This window comes from Trachurus japonicus, chromosome 15 (assembly GCF_045865225.1).
Source record: "Trachurus japonicus isolate A0001 chromosome 15, Traja_1.0".
In the NCBI taxonomy this organism is placed as follows: domain Eukaryota; kingdom Metazoa; phylum Chordata; class Actinopteri; order Carangiformes; family Carangidae; genus Trachurus; species Trachurus japonicus.
In genome coordinates this window covers 15445298-15463776 of record NC_140921.1, presented here as the reverse complement: position 1 = coordinate 15463776, position 18479 = coordinate 15445298, and the positions used below count along the sequence as shown (strand labels likewise).

Here is an 18479-nt window from a genome sequence, read left to right as displayed (position 1 = left end):
TGTGGCAAGTAGATGAGACCGGATGACAAGGCAGGGGACCACCACAGTTATTAAAATGTATCCTCAGCAGATCATATATATTTTAAATGTACCAAATTACATGGCAGTGTAATTTAAAAGTTGTTGAACTATTACACTGTGGACCAATGTGGTTGACTGACGGTCATCCCTAGAGCCATTCCAGCAGTGTGACTAAAAAGCAAAAGAAGGCCCCAGGCCAATCATTCAACCGTAGTACAGGACAAGAGAAAACTAAATGGGGGAACACAAGCCACAAAACCAGGCTACCTGTACTATCTGTGTAAAGCATGAGGTGTGTCCTGGTTCAGAGGCTACATCCATTGAAGATACCAATCTATAAAGCAGGGGAGACTAACTTTTTCAAAGGTCGCACTAGCACATGATTAGGTCATGCCTTCAGACAGGGTACCAAAACAGCCGCCCCCCCCCCCCCGCCCTTATAGAGTGCTCCCAACCTCTTTTAATAATCAGAACAGATTAGGTACATTTGAAGGGAAAGGACAGAAATGTTACAATAAAAACCACAATGGACCAACAGAGGGACCACATAACTCATTAATCTTTCAAATCACCCACAGTTTGCAACTTAGCCTCATTTCTCTGGGTAATGTTTCTGCACAGGTGCCACAGAGATCATCTGTGTGCTAGATGCAGGAGAGCTAAAGAGCAAGAGTTCAAATAAAAGAGCTAAGCGTTGCTGTGAAAAAACAATGAATATCAATGAAGTCCCTCTAGTTTCCTGCTCTTCTTTTTCCCACTGGCCTCTAGGCGACCACCCATATTATCAAGCAATACGTGTAAACCTTTCAGTTCATGCAAACGGAAGTGCTGCAAGAAGCAATAATAGCATGGTGAGGCTCAGAGTCTGAAGACAATTCACATTTGTTGCAGGTCTTTAGGTAGATAGATCGATTTGTAATACCGGTACTCATATTGTTACATCCTTGACCCTTTATGGACAGTAAAGGAATGTCTTGATGGAATCTTGAAGTTGGTAAGTGCTTGAGAGTCTCAGCTTAAACCAGAAACAGCCATCCATCACAGCTCATTGCTGTGTCACCAATGGTTATGGGTCAGCTGCCACCGGAAGTAAACAGAACAATGTTAATTGTGTTAATTTTTTTAAAGCATTAAATGTTTAAAATTAAACGCAAAAAATAACGCGCACTAGTAAATACTGTATCTATATAATCACTTGAAACCAAGAAACTCAACCTAGGAATGGTCAATTGTTCATACGAGAAAAAGTTTGAGCTGCAGCAGTTCTGTTAAAAGAAAGGTGTAAAATCCCTCCTGAAGATGCTGCCAACACTGGTTTGAGCAATTATTAAATCCATGGGTTAATTTACTTTTCCCACTGGCACTGTGAATGTTTAATGGTTGTGTTCTGTGAAGACATAAAAGTTAGTAATTGTTTGTGTGTTATTATCTGAGGTACATTGTGTTTTTTTTTTCTCACTTGCGACTTAAATGAGGAGCTGAACATATTTGATGACAAATTAATGCACAAAACCAGGTAATTACCTCCACTAAGGAAGTTATATTTTTAACCATACCTATTGGTTGGTTTCGTTAGTGTGCTTTTTGTACAATCCTGCTGACAACTGAATAAACAAACCACTTTCTACCAAACATGGTGCAGGGATAGGGGCATAGGCCAGGGAAGCACCCATTAAAGACATTTTTGTCAATACCCCATGAAATCGTGAATGTAACTTCATGTAAAATATCTGGGATTTATGGTACTGAGATTTGTGAGATTGTATGTGTAGCAGTTTTACAATAATTTGGGTGTGGTGGAAGAAAATGGTATGCCTTGGTAGAAGTGTGTGTTTTACCGAGTGGACTGTCGAGGGTTCATAAACTTTCCTTGCCACTGCAAATGTGTCTCTTTCCATCTCTCCGTCTTGCTCATTTACTAAGTCTGTCCACACTTCTTTTCTAAAGTGGCAGTTTGAGTGTGGCTGTTTTCTCACTAGAGAGTGTCTCAATGGCTTTTACTGTCCATTAAAGCACATCAGCCATGACACGTGTTAATAACAAGGAATATTTCAGCTTAATGGCTACCACCACAGGTCCAGGGTTGTCAGACTGTTGAGTGTCACGTGCAGAATGAATTCATAAAGCAGAGCTGCTTTTAGCACACTGTGCTGACAGTGCTGATGAATGATCCTATAAAGTCAGGTGTCACACTACATGTCGGGTGACTGCATTCGTGCACAGGTGTGATAGGATTATTTTAAAGAAACGCTTCATATTGGATATCGACAACACTACTGTACAGTCCACAGCCTCTCATTGACTTTCCTTATAATTTTCTGATGGATTTATTTTCATGGGTGTAAAACAAAGAAGGCTACCTTTGAAATATGGCACTAAATTAGGTTTAAAGTTGTGCATTATTGAACTACGCATTTTTATATTAGATATTAGTTTTATGTTTGTTTTTATGCTTCTAAGCTAAAAAGTATATTAAACAATAGCAGAGTTTTTCTTCCTATAGTTTGTACTGCAGTCTTCTTAATAGCTCACACAGGCAGAGTTTTATATTGTAGTGTGTTTTCAAGGACATTATAATCCCTCACAGCCTTCCCACTCTGGGACACTGACTGTGTTTTGGAGTGCAAAAACCAAGTCAGAGCCACTGCTGTTGATAATTACAATGCATTTCTTCTCTTCTCTCCTTATATTGGCAAAGCTTGCCTTACTCCTTTCATATGGTGTGGTTATGGTAATACAAGTAGCCTACATACGCAGATGTTATCTAGTTAGGAGTGCATCATCTGCCCGTTTTGTGCTAGAACCCTCACTTCATGAAACAGTTTTGCAAAGCAATATGTCCTGCTCCCAAAGTCTTAAGAATTGAGTTACAAATGCTTTGGTTCCTTGGTTGCCTGCTCCTGGCCTGATGAAACGCTGAGAGATTCAGCTTGTGAAAATATACTTGCCTGTGTTGACGGTTCATTGATCATGTTTTGATCTCTGTTGGGCTTGGCTCTGACAGGGCTTTAAATGTCCAGGTGTGCACAGTTGCAGTGGGTGAACAGCTGACATTAAAAGTTAAAGTCCAGTGCCAGATTAGTGATGGTTGAACTGAACAAAGTATAAATATACTGTATGTTTTGACTTAACCACTATAGTGAGAAAGTCCCTATCCTACTGTATAACTTGGTATGTGCAAATGCAGCACACCACCCTCAAGCTTGTTAATGCTTTTGATTTTAGCTTGTGACTTTGAACGTATGTTTACCCCGTGCAAAACTAAGAACCAGAGCAGTGGAGTACAGTAATTACTGGAGTCTGCAGATAGATGGTCTTTAGCGAAGAAGGGGAGATGGCAATGCAACAATAATGTGCATAGTTCAACCATAAGGTCTATATATAGGGATTTACCATAGAGCTGAGATGGTACTTCTATAAACATGGCCAAAGCAGCAAGATTAGTCATAATTCTAATGTCCTTTTTATCAATATTATTTAAAGTTAGCAGCTTTCTTTTCCCTCTGTGGCTGAGAATCTTAAGGTTTCAACTTTCTGAACCCTATTCACAAGACTCTGAGGGGAGCAAGTCCTTTAATCTTAGCTTTTGAAAATAATTCAAAAAGACATTGATTACACTCCAGGAAAAAGAAAAATTCCTCAAATGTAATATGGACATGTCCATTTATCTGCCCAGACTAAATGAATGGCAGTAATTAGTTAAGTCCATCCAGGTTTTTGGTTTTCTAGTGGGTGTCACTAGAAAACCAAAAACTTCAGGTTGGATATTGGATGCGAGAGTCCTTATTGAATTGTAATTAGATGCAGATGTGCTGTTCTTTCTTAATGCTACATGGATTAACTAATGCCCTGTCATTGTCATAACTGCCAGGCTTTGAGACAGGTAATTAAGAGTGTGGTGGAGCAGTGGGGGATGATGTTCATGCACCTCATAATTCATTATCTCTACAAAGCAGATATTTTCCCTGAAGTCATGTCCTTTTTGCACTTAAGCACGGCTGATTTTACCCTTAAAACTGAAGTTCAGCATCTACACATACACGTAAGTTTTCTGACAGTGTTTGTGAGACTGCACTCTTCACAAACGCAGGTGGATTAATATAGTTTTTGTTTCCTTGTTAACAAGACAGTGAACTCTCAGTAACTCTTATTTTTTCAACAGTATTTCTGTAAGATTTTAGCTGTCTAATATAGTATCTAAAATTAACATATTTTGACATATGAGTATATTATTATTAAATGTATATTGTGTGTAGAGCAACACCACGCTCATATTTGTAAGACACAAAGTTGCGGCTAGAGTAGGAAATAATAACCTTGCCTTCATATGAAGACTGTCCCTACAACAACCAAAGTGTGAAAACAGGGTTTGGTTTCACAGTGAATAATGTGAGGTACTAGTATTTCTTGACTGGGTGCAGTGAATATACAAATTAAATATTCACAATCAATCAATCAATCAATCAATTTGTTTATTTCGGGCATGTCAATTTAAATCATCATCATCACACTTCATCATCAAATAATACAATAACATTCTTTTACTTATGACATTTTGACATAACATGTTACGGTAGTAGATAGTATACAGATCATAACATCACCTGTGTATTCAGGAAATGTGTTTTATATAAACATCAGAGCGTTTATTCAAATGCCATAAAATATGCTCAATTATAACTGTTGATCTTCTCAACACACACTTGAGTATTTCTACAAATGTGAAATTGTTCCTTTTTAACGGCAATTTGTCAAACCCATTTAGCATTAGTGTAGAAACTTTACCTTATCCACAGAGGTGTCAGTTTATAAAAACTCTCATTTATACATATTTTTGGGGAATGCACCAAGAAAACCACCGATTTTGTCATTTTACTTTGCAAACCTTTTGCCCCTCAGATAAGGCATTGAAATGTCAAAGGCAGTTATGTGAGGTATATGCTACAGGGTAAAGCCATCTTGAAGGCACCATGGCGTCATAGGGCCTCAACAGAACTGTTGTGCTTTTCAGATGTGTCCTGTTTATGTGCTGGGTGGCCAAAAAACAAAAGGCTGGTATTTCTCAGACCTTAGTATTCGGCAACATGTTTTTACTATTGCAGCACTTGAGGAACTTGAGCAGTTGTTTTGCTTCGACACTTGGCCTGTACTTTCTTAATAAATGATACCAGTGCAAGAAGCTGCAGTAACCTCCTGGACTTGTTCTGTGTCCTGCTTAGACCTTCTCTTTTTTTGGACAGATATACTGGATATAGCACTTGGCAGTTTAGCTGCTGTGAAAGCAACTACTTACATTCAAACTCTGTCCATCTCCTCCCTTCTTTTTTCTTTCATATTTCCCCTCCCACTCCTCTTCTCTGTTCCTGTGCTGCTTCCCCTCTGCCTTTTGCTTTTTCATGTTTCCTTTCTCACCCTGTGTCTATCATTTCCTCCTCTCTCTCTCTCTTGCTCTCCCCTCTTTTCTCTTGTTTCCTTTGAAGTGCTAAACAATGAGAGGGCTACACTCCCTGTTAAGCTCATAGGGAAATCCAGACTGAAACTGCATGGCACAGTGCAGCGCAGCAGAATCTTGTCCTGGGGACCACAGGGGGATGGGAAGTATAAAGAAGTACTGTACAGTCAGCAAGCGGTGACAATGACAATGGCTGCATAGAGCCTTGATCCACCAAGCCATCAGCAGACGACATCAGCACAGCATGGCTAATGAATGTTCCCGCTCATCGTCAGAGAACATGCCTGTCTGCTTCTGTCCCTCTGATTGCTGAACCCTGACAACTGTCCATTTCTCGACAGGATATGTTTGAGACTATCAGTGTGTAGATATAAAGACCAAAGATTTGCATGTGAAGACCCTATTGACTGTAATGATTGAGCATTTCATTAGTCCGGCATGTCAGCACAGAGGAGAAGGACAATAAGTCGTCCTTCCATTGTCTTTGTCTTCCCCCCTCCTCTCTTTTTTCCCCTTGTATGCAGCCACAGACACGTCCATGCAGTGATGAATGCTATTCATTACTAAAGGATGGAACAGGAAATGAAGCAAAATGAGTGCTTTGGGAGGCAATCCGTGACGGGGGCATATACTGTTGTCTGCCGATGCATCTGAGACATGTGTTTATCCACTCCCACGTTTTCTTAAGCTATATCTCACACTTACTCACATTACGCTGAATGCACCTCATTCTGAAATCTGATACGGCTTATCTCCTCTCCAATTTCCTCTTATGTCTGTCTCTTTCTCTCATATTCATCCATGCTAATGTCAATGCTGCATGATGTTCTTTTATGTGGGCCTTGATGCATTTCTTCAGTCAATCTGTTTTAGAACAAGCTGTGTAATTCTCTCACCATCAGCCACCCTTAATGCAGGCAAATGCCTCTTTCCTCTTCATAGTGACATGATTGATTCCACGTAGGGATTTGTAATAATAACTTGACATTTCGTATTTATTTTCATGAATCAAGAATTTTATTGAGGTCATATCTGTGTCGGAAAAGCACATGCATCACTTTGCTTTTTCTCTGCCTATCAATACCTGCAGTGGCGTTTTCAGCACTTTGAGTGGATAAAAGATTGCTTTGCTCTCAGTGGGGCTCTGCGGTTTTGTCTAATGGCTGTTTAATTTGTTTGATTATTCTGATGAGGTGAACAAGTCTGCAGGTCTCTCCCTGCTGTTTGAACTGCTTGAATTCTTAAGGTCTCTACAGGTCGTATTGGTCCATTCAAGCCTGTGCCTAAAATTATCGAAGTGTTTGAGAGACTGGTGTCATAGCAAAGATAACGATAAATCCATAAATCCATTTCAGAGTTGATTGATTAAAGGGTAATATCTATATGTCATAATTTGTAATTTAATAATGATTCACTGGTACAGTATCATTCTACTGTGATTTATTTGAAACGGTTGAAAAGTGTCTTCTCTGATCAGTAGCATTATTATCTTTACCCTGGCATATTGAGGATTGTAAGCAGTATTTCTTGGGGTTCGGAAATTAGGCGGAAAGGTCATATGATCGTCATTAATTGTGAAATCTTTTAGCTTAAAAACAGCCCATTACCTGAGTCACGAGACCTTAGGCTAAATGTTGATCACCTGGTTTTACATATGTTTAGCTGACTCTTAAAATCCTGTCACTTCCACCCTAGGCCAAACTCACAAACCTTTGCATCCTGTTTCTGTCACTATTTCCAGCTTTTCCAAGATAGCTCCAGCAAACGGCTCCAAAAAATATAATATTTTATGTCTAAGTCTGTTTTAATTATGCTCTAATGGGAAAGTTATAGTGTTTAAAGATGAGTTGGTGCACTCAGGAAGCTAAGCCAACTGGTTCTCCTTGTTTCCTGTTTCCTGTTTTAAGCTATAGGCATCATGCTGACAGCTGGCATGGGAATGTTGAATATTATGCTCATGGTTACCATCAAGGTTGAGCTTATTGCACATAAAGACTAAACAGTCTGGCTGAACCAGACTTCACACCATAAACAAAAGAGAAAGCGGACAACGTTTTAATATAGAAATGAAGAGTCATTTCTGTTCAGATGAGGTGATTATATGCATGTCAGACCTTTTTGTTCTCTAATATACTGATAAACACGCACAGGTAGGTGTTTACCAGTGTGTTGCAACAATTATGAAAGCTCATGGCTCAGTTATTCAGAACTGGAAATGCTGCAAAATGTAATCTGATGATAAAGGAGCAACCGTTGTGTTTATGCAATGCAGTGGTGTTGCTTTCGCATTATTCAGTTGACTGCTGTTCCAGAACATAACATTTCAATCAAATAAAAGATAAATGAACAGATTTTTGCCAATTTCCCCAATTTTGCAAAGCTGATCATTATCATGCATGTGTCAGAAAGATGTCTCACAGTTAAGAAAGCACTTAATGATAACCCAATAATTTATAATTCTGTAAGATATGGAAGCAGGTAATAACAACTCTGAAAGCATCGCAAAGTTTATCTGGTTTCTCCTATCTGCTGTAACCATGCATTTAAATCTGCACTGGAGGATGTAGTTTTCTCAAAATGGAGAGAGAAAGGTATTATTACTTTGAGAAATGTTTATATTGAGGGTCATTTGGCCTCCTTTCAGCAGTTACAGCAGGCATTCCAGCTTTTTCCCGTTTCCTGCAGTTGAGACATTTTGTGAGAACTCATGTTCCACAACATGAATGTAAACCTCAGCACGAAGCATTAGATAGTTTTTTTTTTTTTTCAAATCCAGCCATATATGATATATATGAGGGGCAATATGGAATCATACAGAATGTGAATAATACTGTACATTGTCGGACCCATTTAAAGAGGCTTGGGGGAGAGAACTGGATAAGGAAATCTCAGATGAGATGTGGGGGAATTGTATTAGGAATATCCATGATAGCTCAATCAATGCAAGACATAATTTGATACAATTCAAGGTAGTAGATGGACACTATTCTCCCTCCATATTGCAGAAAATATTTCTGGATGTGTCATCCCAATGCATTAAGTGTCTAAGTGAAGAAGGGACACTATCCCACTTATTCTTGTCATGTCATAAACTACAATCATTCTGGGGCTCCTTATTTGAGTTTTTCCACTGCCCTTAATCATCCATGTAACCCATTCACTGTTAGGGGTGGCCAATCCAGGTAGTGTGAAAAGTAGTTGTGAGGCTAGGGCTATTTCTGTTTCAACATTGTAAGTCAGAAAGCTAATTTTACAATCTTGGAAATATGAAAGGTCTCCGACTCCTACATTTGAAATGTGGTGAGAGAGCTGGGAAATGTATCACACTTGGAGAAAATCAGGTACATTATGTCTGCTAAAGAGGAAATCTTTTTTCTTTTAAATCTGGCAACCTTTTCTCCATTTAATGTCTAAAAGCTGATCTAGTGCTATTCTGTCTGTGTCATTATCTATGCCCTGTTTGTCACATGTCAAAAACCTCTGTCAACACCACCAACTATTGTTAATATCTATCTACTTCTTTGTTTTGAAAACAATAAAGAATAAATACACAAAAAAGAAAGATGACATGCAGGATCCACCACAATACATAATCATACAGAGCACTAGGCTGCACTCCATCTTTGCACAAGTGTTTGTCGCACAGTATTGTATGCCTCACTGAGCAGTATAATAGAGACTGACAGGACATGTGGGAGAATGAGGGGAGAGATAATCTAAGAAAGAGATTATGAATTACACTCACTTAAATATAAGTGAGTAAGTGATTGTGAGAGTTGGCTGACGTGTGATCTGCATTCATCTGCATGTGGACGTTCCTCATTGTGGATCTAACACTTTCCTTCTTTTTCTTCTTAGGTGTGTGACTTTGCAAGGGGGAAATGTGGTCTGATCACAGAGACTCAAATCAGGTATTTCTTAATCAGATTTTCACCTTTTTGGAAGAGCTGAAATCTTTTTATAACCTGTAAAAGATTCAATGTCTGTATTTCTGTTGTGTGCGCGTGTGTGCAGTAGTGGGTTTTTGTATGTTTTACTCAGCCAGAGTAGGACATCTCAGACATACTGAGTCAGACAGGATAGACCATTGAGGTTTTAAAGCATTGCATTGCTATGTTTTATTGATGTCCCTAAGATGATTCGCCCTGACATTTGCTGATGCTTTCTCTCTCAAGCAAATCTCCTGCTATCATAAAACTGCTTGTCCACCTGGTAAATATTTCATAGGTTCCCCCATCAGTGTTGACCAACCCTTAGATAGTCACTTTACCAAGGGCCATCTTGGATTGTATGTAGAATACGATTTTTTTTAATGTTATTAGGAATTATTAAGGCCTAACCTTACCTTAAATGCTAAGATAGAGACACTCGCAGCAACAAACAGTTCAGCTGTTAAGACTCAACCAAACACCTTGGCACCAAATTGTTATCCATGCTAGAGAGGAACCGAAGCGACACATTTAAAAATCAGCTGATTTAACAAAAACGCTGCTTCAGTAAAGCACAAATCTATTGCTGCTGGAAGGTGCCTTTCTGAATATGACATTGATGTAATTATTGATAGAAAAAATGACTTTTTCACACTGGACTGGAGTTTCAGCTGATAGTTGCATTCTGGAAAGTCCTTGTTTTCTACAGTAATTAATTCAGCTTTTCACATTTTCTCAGTGATGTCGATGGCTTGAATATCTCTCTCTGTCACTCTCCTCTGTCTCTCTCTTCCCCTCTCTCTTTCTTTGTTGTGTAAATAGGATAAAAACTGGTTTTAAATTTAGCTTTTTTCAACCACTTCTGAAAGTAACACACCTAGTAACTTAAATACACACAAACACAGGGACTGTGCACCCAGATTTGCAATCCACATAGTGAGTGACAGGTTCAGAGTCTGTGTGTGAACTGAAGAACAAGGAGGAGGGAGAAGAGAGATGGGATAAATAAAGAGGCAGCGGTGCAGGATGTGGGGCATGTACCACAGCATAGACGATATACGCTGAGCAAGTGGTTGGAGCGTAAAGGCGAGTGGAGACGGAGCTGATGGGGTTCAGGTGGCAATACTTGTAGATAGCATGGTCACTCAAGCACAAGCACAGACATCAGGCTTAGACGGTGCTGCAGACATGGCTCAAGATCACAGCTTGAACAGGCCTGGTCATGATTGACAAGTTTTCAAGTGCATAAAAACTCTGAATATATAAAGAAATAAATGTAAATGAACCAATTTATTTATGCAAAATATGTTGAAAAGTTACTTTATTTAGCTCAACAAAAATAGAAAAAAAAAAATCTTGCTTAATTGTAACACGGAACAAAATGGACATAGAAACGGGCACAATTATTGGCACTCTTCACTCTGACAACAATGAATGCTAAATGCTTTTTGTAGCTATCTAGGTAGTTTTTTGGTGCTCCTCCTTTACTATGCATTTTAAGCCTTGGTGTATATTTTTCAATGACAGATTTTATCTCTGGGCAAAGGTTTTCAATGGGATTTATTTTCTATTTTAGATCAGGAGGACTCGTTGCTGCTTTAAAACAGTCCATCTTATCTTTTTTCTCAGTAACCTTGGATATTTTTCTAAATATTCTGGTTGTACAAAATGTGGCTCATTTGCATTTATTTCTGAAAATATCCTGAATTATGTATTTTGAATTCAGGCGTGCCAATAATTTTGACCAGGGCTGTATAAATAAGTGAAATCATAGCTGAGATTGCCTTATTGACTTCAGCTCAGTGGTCTTAATCGATGGAGTAACATGTCCCCCATAGGATGCATAATAAAGGAAATGTTTATGTCAGAGCCACAGCTGAACTGAAGAGTCTGGCTTTATCCTGTTTATCTCATTGTAAATCACAATTGTCATTGTTGTCTTTCAAAACCTACCCAGCCTCTTCATGGGATTTCTATCAGAATAGGAGAGAGAGAAAAGTGCGCCTTTGAGAGACAATCCAATTCAACGCTTGTCTGCAGCTTTACTGTAACACTAATATAATCTCCCTCCTCACCCAAGCCCCGAATGCATCTCCTTGACAAAACAGTAATCAGTGCACGGTTTCCTCTGCCTCGCATTCCTTTAATGGGATGTTAAAAACTGCAGCATGGTTATGACTGTTGTCTCACTCATCTCCAGTTTCATTTGGATGTTTCCAGTAGGTACAACACAATAGCAATTGGGGGAGAATGGGTGTCTGACAGCTGGCTGGTTGGTTTGTTTGTGTGTCTTTCCTTTCTCACACCTGTCCTGTGTTGACCTACAGCTCCTTGCAAGTACCTGCAAGTCGGTTTTGAAAAGGTTCAGGAAACATACTGTTTAAGTGGGTGTGTGCAGAGCTCACAGCTTGAAGGAATCTGGTATAATGCCTTTTTGCCCATGTTTTTGCAGTGCAGGTCAGCCATGCCAGTGTGTTCAGTGGTGCTTTGATGATGATGTGAAGTGTGGAAAGAGGCCAGTAACACATTCATTGTCAGGTGTGTTGATCTATCCCTTGAATTCTCCCAGCAACAGTTTGTGTGAGTTTTAAAAGTGAGTGAGTTTGACTCTTTCCCTTGAGTTTTAACTTCTAAAGGTTTGCTCAGAGTTGTCACTGCTGATCAAGAATATGTGAAAGATATTTGTACAAAACCACGCTGAAAGTTAAATTTTTTGTTTCTATCATTTGAACACCAAAAACCAAATTTCATGCAAAGGGAAACATTTACTTTGTAATGAGAAATGATTGTTTGACTAGTAAAATCTGTCCATCAAATGACAGTTTGAAATCAAGGGGAAGAAAATGATGTTCTCCTGTGAACCTTTCCATTATTGGTGAATTCAAACATTTTGTCTTTCTTACACCATGAAGCATGAAAAGTACATCCTCATTGCTGCCAAAGCTCAGCCCATTGCTAAACAAATACAGCAATATTTGGCCTTGTTGCTGATTGTTCGTGTGCAAGTTTTCTGCATGCAAAATTTAACAAAACAGTCTCAATTCTGTTTGACATAGATTTCACAAAGACATCCCTTTTGAGATTGTGCTCCACTTTGATGTGATCACATCCAAATAATTTTTATGGTTTTGTCAGCTGCACACTCATGCTGCGATTGACCCATTGAACTGCATCCAAAAGGTGGATTCAGATCTGGTGACTAAGGATTGAAGTACACGAAACTCATTGTTGGTGTGAGATGACTTTTTGCTTTGTGACATGTTGCATCATCACACTGGGAGTTGCCATTAGAAGATGGTAAATTGAGGTCATAAACTGATGCACATGGTCAGCAGCAATACAGAGCTGGCCTGTGACATTCAGACCATGATTGATTGGTCTTAAGGGACCCAAAATGTGCCAAGGAAACATTCCCTATAGCATTACATCGCCAGCATCAGCTTGGACTGTTGACACATGGCAGTTTGGTTCCATGGATTCATGCCGTCGAGGGCAAATTCTGACCAGTCGCAGTAGAAATACAGATTCATATGAACAGGCCACTTTAACATTCTTCCAGTTTCGTTAAGCCTGTGCACGCTGCAACCTAAACGTTTGACATGTGCCTTTTCCAGTTGTTCTTTTGCTCATCACAAGTTATCAGCATTACTGTACCTTAGCCCTTCTGTCGATTCCAAGTAGTCTGATGTTTCTCCTCCGACCTCTCATCAACAAGGCCTCTACGTCTGCAGAACTGCATCTCTTTGATGTTTTTTGTTTTTGGCTCCATGCCTAGAAAAATCCCAGGAGATCTCTAATTTCACAAATCCTCAACTCGACAATCATGACATAGCCAAAGTCACTGAGATCACATTTTATCCCCATTTTGATGTTTGATGTGACTGAGTCTCTTCATTGCACTGCATTGCTGGCAGACAAACTATCTCATTAAGTGACACCGACAGCTTTGTGTATTCCGGTCACTTATTTATTTTCAAGTTAACCAAACATGTTTTCTGTTAATGCACAAAAGATTTCAAGCTATTGTGTTTGAATGAGGGGAACATACAGTATAGTTTCACATCATGCTGAGAGAGAGGTAGCCCAATTTTTGCTTTTTGGACTCGTCAGTCAGTTGTTGTGTCAGTGGCAAAAGGGCATATTGAAGAGGGACAGTATCTGACAAATAATAAAATGGAGTCCTTGCCACTAAACCCAAAGCTATGATTAGGGCCAAATTCAACTGCATTTCATTTGCTGTTCATCTGACAGCTGTCTGTTTCTGGTCTTGTTCTGCCTCCTGTGTATTCTAGATGTTGCAGTCATGGAGTTGTTGAAAATGGGCCAACTCCTCCTCCGTCAATCTCTGTCACATCACTTCTGTCTGATCGGCTGTGTGAGAGGCATTTGTATGAAATTACATATTATTCTTCACACACATGCAGCCACATACACACATACTGTAGATGCACACAGAAAACCACAAAGATGTGAGCAAAGAAATGAACCTACAGGAGCCATAAGAGGTGTTTGCAGGAGGAAATGACAGACTGATTGTCGTTGAGGTGTGAGCTTCTGTAAAGCACAGCTATTATGCTGCCGGGTGGAAATAAAATGGCCCAATAATGTCTACGTAGAGAACAGTGTAAGATGAGTGCATTTTGCTGAATTCAGGTAATCTGGAGTTTCTTTTGATTTGTCAGGGACATTTTTCTTTGTTCCATAGGAACACTAGCAGTGAGGCAGCTGTACAGTAGCTGTTATCATACAAAGCACACAGGTCAAGGGCATTGTTCAGTGACAGGAGGTTTTATTGTTTTTGTTCTTTACCCCATCCTCTCTCTACCTGCTGCTACTTCTTTATCCCAGCCTCGTCTCAGTCTTATCTCCTGATAGCATCTACGTCCTTTATCCTACTGCATCTTATCTGTGGTGCCAGACACAAGGAGTGACAATTCAAAAGAGAGGAAGAGAGAGAGAGATATATCAAGGGAGAACAGGACTCTTAGCATTAGAGGAGGAGTAGTGTGAGAGAGTTAGAAAGGGAAATATTCAGACACATTCTTAAAGTTCTTTTAAGCCTTTCATTCAAAAAAAGGAGTGAACATTAAAACCTTTCCTTGGAAAACAATTGTAAAATTATTGTTATCCAAGGGGCAAAAAAATATGTTTTTGCAAAGATTTTGGCCAAGCCTTTATCTTATATAACTCCCTGGGACAACAATGCATCTTCACTATCTTGCTTTGGGTATGTATTGATTTGCACTGAGTGATAAAAGATGCAATCCTGCCTCTGTGCACAAACTCTGACACCAATCAGTGTCCACCCAGAGCACTCACTTTGGCACTTAATTGATCTTAGTTTGCACACACTGTCAAGTTTTGATGGATGATAAGCATTTGATTCAAGTCTGTCCAGTTTTGAAAGTTTAAAGTCTCTGCTAGTCAGTTGAGAAGTCAACTGCTCTTCTAAGTGCTAATGGACTCTCTAGAGGTCTGGTTGCCCCTGGTTGTAAAAGTAATAACCTGTGGTAGCTGTCAAAAGAGCTCTCTCCCTAAGGTTGCCATGGTGCCCTGTGAAGAGGAGAAGAAAAGGCAGGAGGGGAATCAAAAAAAAAAAAAAAACAGTGAGAGGGATCATTTTCATTACAACCCTCAGTGTAGGTCTCTATAGCCTCTGGGATTCCCAGTAACAGATTTGGTGCTTGCGCTCTGGTCCCCCTCTTGTTCCAATTATCAAACCCCTTTGGCTTCTATGCCCATGTGAGCAGCCCAAAGACATCATCGTCTCCTGAGTATCTGCTGTCACACAGCTGTAGGGCAACAGACAGAATGAATTACCAAGAAAGTGATACTGAAATGACATGCAGCTCTTTTCATTGTCGACGGCAGCATCAAGTTTATTTGTTACAACTTTCCCTTGACTTGCTATAAACAGTGTTTTTAGGTAAATAATATTTCACGTGGTTACTTGGCTCAACGAGAACTGGCCACAAACCCCTAATTTCCTATAAACTCTGTTTTTTTACTCATTTGTCTTGTTTTTTTAAATACTTTAAATACTTTTATTTACATATTTGACAACTTTCCACTTTTATTTGGGCAGGTTTGGCCTTAATTATGAAAGAGAGATGAGAATGAAAATCAGGGGGAGAGCTATAGGATCAAATAGAATAAAGGGCCTTAGGTTTGACTGGAACTTGGGCCACTGCAGTCAGGACTCAACCTTGAGTTTGCATTCCACCACCAGGGATCCCCAGTGACCTACTGGTGAACCCAGTGCTGCATTTAGCTACTTAAGATACACATATTTCATTAAGGAGTTAATGGAAATCAACACAAAAATAGCAGAAACGTCATGTAAATATTAATATAGCTCCATTTGTGCTGGATTGTGTTAATTGTATGTTAGTGATGGACCAGAAACAGATTTTTCAGGCTTAAATTCTGAACACACGCAGCAATGCAAAGCTGTGGACACGGCTGCATGTGTTTAAGGAGTTTTGCTCTTGTTTTTGTTTGATTGTGATGATTGACCCGATGCACCTGTACATGACTATCCATACAGTTGCACCACTGAAGGATTTACCACACCACAAACCTTTTCACACCAGGGAGGATTTCTTATGCAGAAAACTCAGACAGCAATAAAATATAAATTGACTCCAGGTCTGTACTATAAATACTTGCGCAGTGGCACAAAGCTGGGAGCAGTTAGATATTTTGCATAATTATGCACTTTCAACTCAATTGAATAGGACATTGTCAGATTAGCTCTCGGATTCAAATTCACATTCTTGCATATTTCCTATCTCAATAAGGAGCAGGGAAACACCACAACATGGTGTTTTGAACAAACTAGTCACAGTTATTTTTAAATCCACCCTCTGCGCAGACTTAAGCCCGTGGATATTCTGTGACAAACTGGTGAGTCAGCTGCGTTGCTCTGGCCTTAACCCCCACTTTTTTTTTTGTGAGAATATCAGCTGAATAACTTACTTATGAATTCAGTCTGATAGAGATCTCTAACCTTTTAACTGACTTACTATTAACTCTTGTTTTCTAAAAGTAGCCAGATCAGCTTCCTCTGCCACTTATTCTCATATACCTGAGTGTTTATTAGACTTGGCAAGGTACAATATGACAAAATTACCTGTATTGATGTTTTGGCACTCCCATTATCTCTGGCTGATTTGCAAGGCTCACCTATTTTCCATGTCTCTTTAATTTCTTTTCTCTCAGTCACTTGTTTCTCAATGACCTCCCTCCCCCTCTCTCCCTTTCTGACACACACACACACACACACACACACACACACACACACACACACACACACACACCCTGGCTTTCTCTGACCTCCCTCACTCATTCTATCCCTCTCTCCCTCTTGCTTGGCCACTGTCTCAGTTCCTCTGACCTCTCAATATCACACAAGCTGTCAGTGCCAAACTATGAATGTCCCTTGACACTTATTCGACTCAGACACCCTTCGGCAATTCCATTTGCACAGAGCCAATTTCAATTTTTATAGTGGGTCGGGTGGGGGCTGGTGTAAAGCCTGCAGTCAGAATAAGCCAAAGTTGAAGACACAGAAACAAGCGCCCTAAGGAGAAGTGTGTGTGTGTGTGTGTGTGTTGTTGTTGTTTTCCTTTTTAAAAAAGGTGGCTCACTCAGCCATGGAAGCTATCTGACCCCACCTTTGGCAGTTTTGCTATCTGGACTAAGCTCTCCCGATTGTTTAAATGGCTTGACAACTACAACTATTGACTTAAAAAGTGAACTCCATGGATATTCTCACACTTTTCTTTGACACATTAGCATTATTCATAAAAAAGAAGTTGTAAGAGACACAATGTGCTAAGTGAAGACTTGTGGCAGAAAGTTTGCCCGCGAGAGCACAGTGTGTTTTTGTCCTTGTGTGAGTGGGCTCTCTTTCAGCACCATGGACAGCACCAAATTCTCCAGCCTGTGTGGGAGGCTGCCTTCTGCCCGCATGATAACAGCCTCACACACAAACTCACCTTTTCAAGTATTCACAGTATTTAATTTCTGTGGATGTTGTTGGCTTTGTGCACAGACCTGAAAATATGGAGGTAGTTTCCTGTCTATAAACTTGTGTGGGTGCCCTCTGAGTGAATGCAGGAGAGGTGCTTTTTTGTTTTGTTTTTGCATTATGAAGTCCAGTTCATGTGCCTCCAGGAAATGCACTGGGAGATGAAGAGAGGGAATGTGTCAACGGGCCGAGCTGTGCTCAAAAAGCAAAGAAACCCCTGATTTCCTTAACACATCACACACACGTCACACATTAGCACATCTGGAAGCTGCCTTGTCATTAAATTTGAGCCCCTGCTACTTGGTGCAGTAGATAGTACAAAGACAGTAGAGAGAGGGAAATGACACATCTTATTCTTTTGATAATGACATTATATTGGCAACTTGAACCTCTAAAATTACACAAGAAATGATCCAACACTTATTTATGAAATTGCTATTCAATTGTCGTGTGAAGATGTGAGCCTTTCAGCTGTTTTGCAGCCTGAGAGCCTGTGAAATGTGTCTATGTGTGTACTTCTATTTGTGTGCTCAGTTTCCAATTGGTTTGTCTACAGGGAGTTCACATGCAGAGTATTTTGGGACTGAACAGCTGAGTGCATATGCACAGTCCAGGGAAATGACACTTCAACAAGAAGAATTGTTCAATTCGACCCAAGTTGAGAACAATATTCAAGATGAAGCATGTTTTTAGTGCCACTGTTTTCTTACTCTTGACTTTTACTTTCTCACTGGGATTCTTGCACCACTTGTTGGCAATATAGAGCCAAAGTAGTAGCAGAAATAAAAATAAAAACTAAACAAAAAATATCCGTAGAAATTGTTTATTTTCTGCTCATCGAAGTATGGCCATGCTCTTTTAGAAACAAGTCTTAAATCAATAAATCAAAGGAACACACCACCTGTTGACTCCTCAAATAACAATCTTACATTTTGTCGGAATAAACTGATGGTGCTAAAGTATGCTACAGATGCTGCACAACAAATTACCCTAACAGCGAATATTCTAGTCTAATAATTGAAAATTGAAAACAACCCATATTCAA

At 39.6% G+C, this 18479-nt stretch overlaps 1 protein-coding gene across 3 annotated transcripts in view; it reads left to right on the top strand.

Moving 5' to 3' along the window:
• LOC146973387 (protocadherin-15-like) overlaps nt 1-18479 on the top strand; it is a 236431-nt gene that overhangs the window by 26781 nt on the left and 191171 nt on the right. For all 3 annotated transcript variants that reach the window (XM_085799889.1, XM_085799887.1, XM_085799884.1), the window contains exon 2: nt 9332-9384. The gene's annotated coding sequence lies outside the window, so the exon portion shown is untranslated. The remainder of the gene's footprint in view (nt 1-9331; nt 9385-18479) is intronic.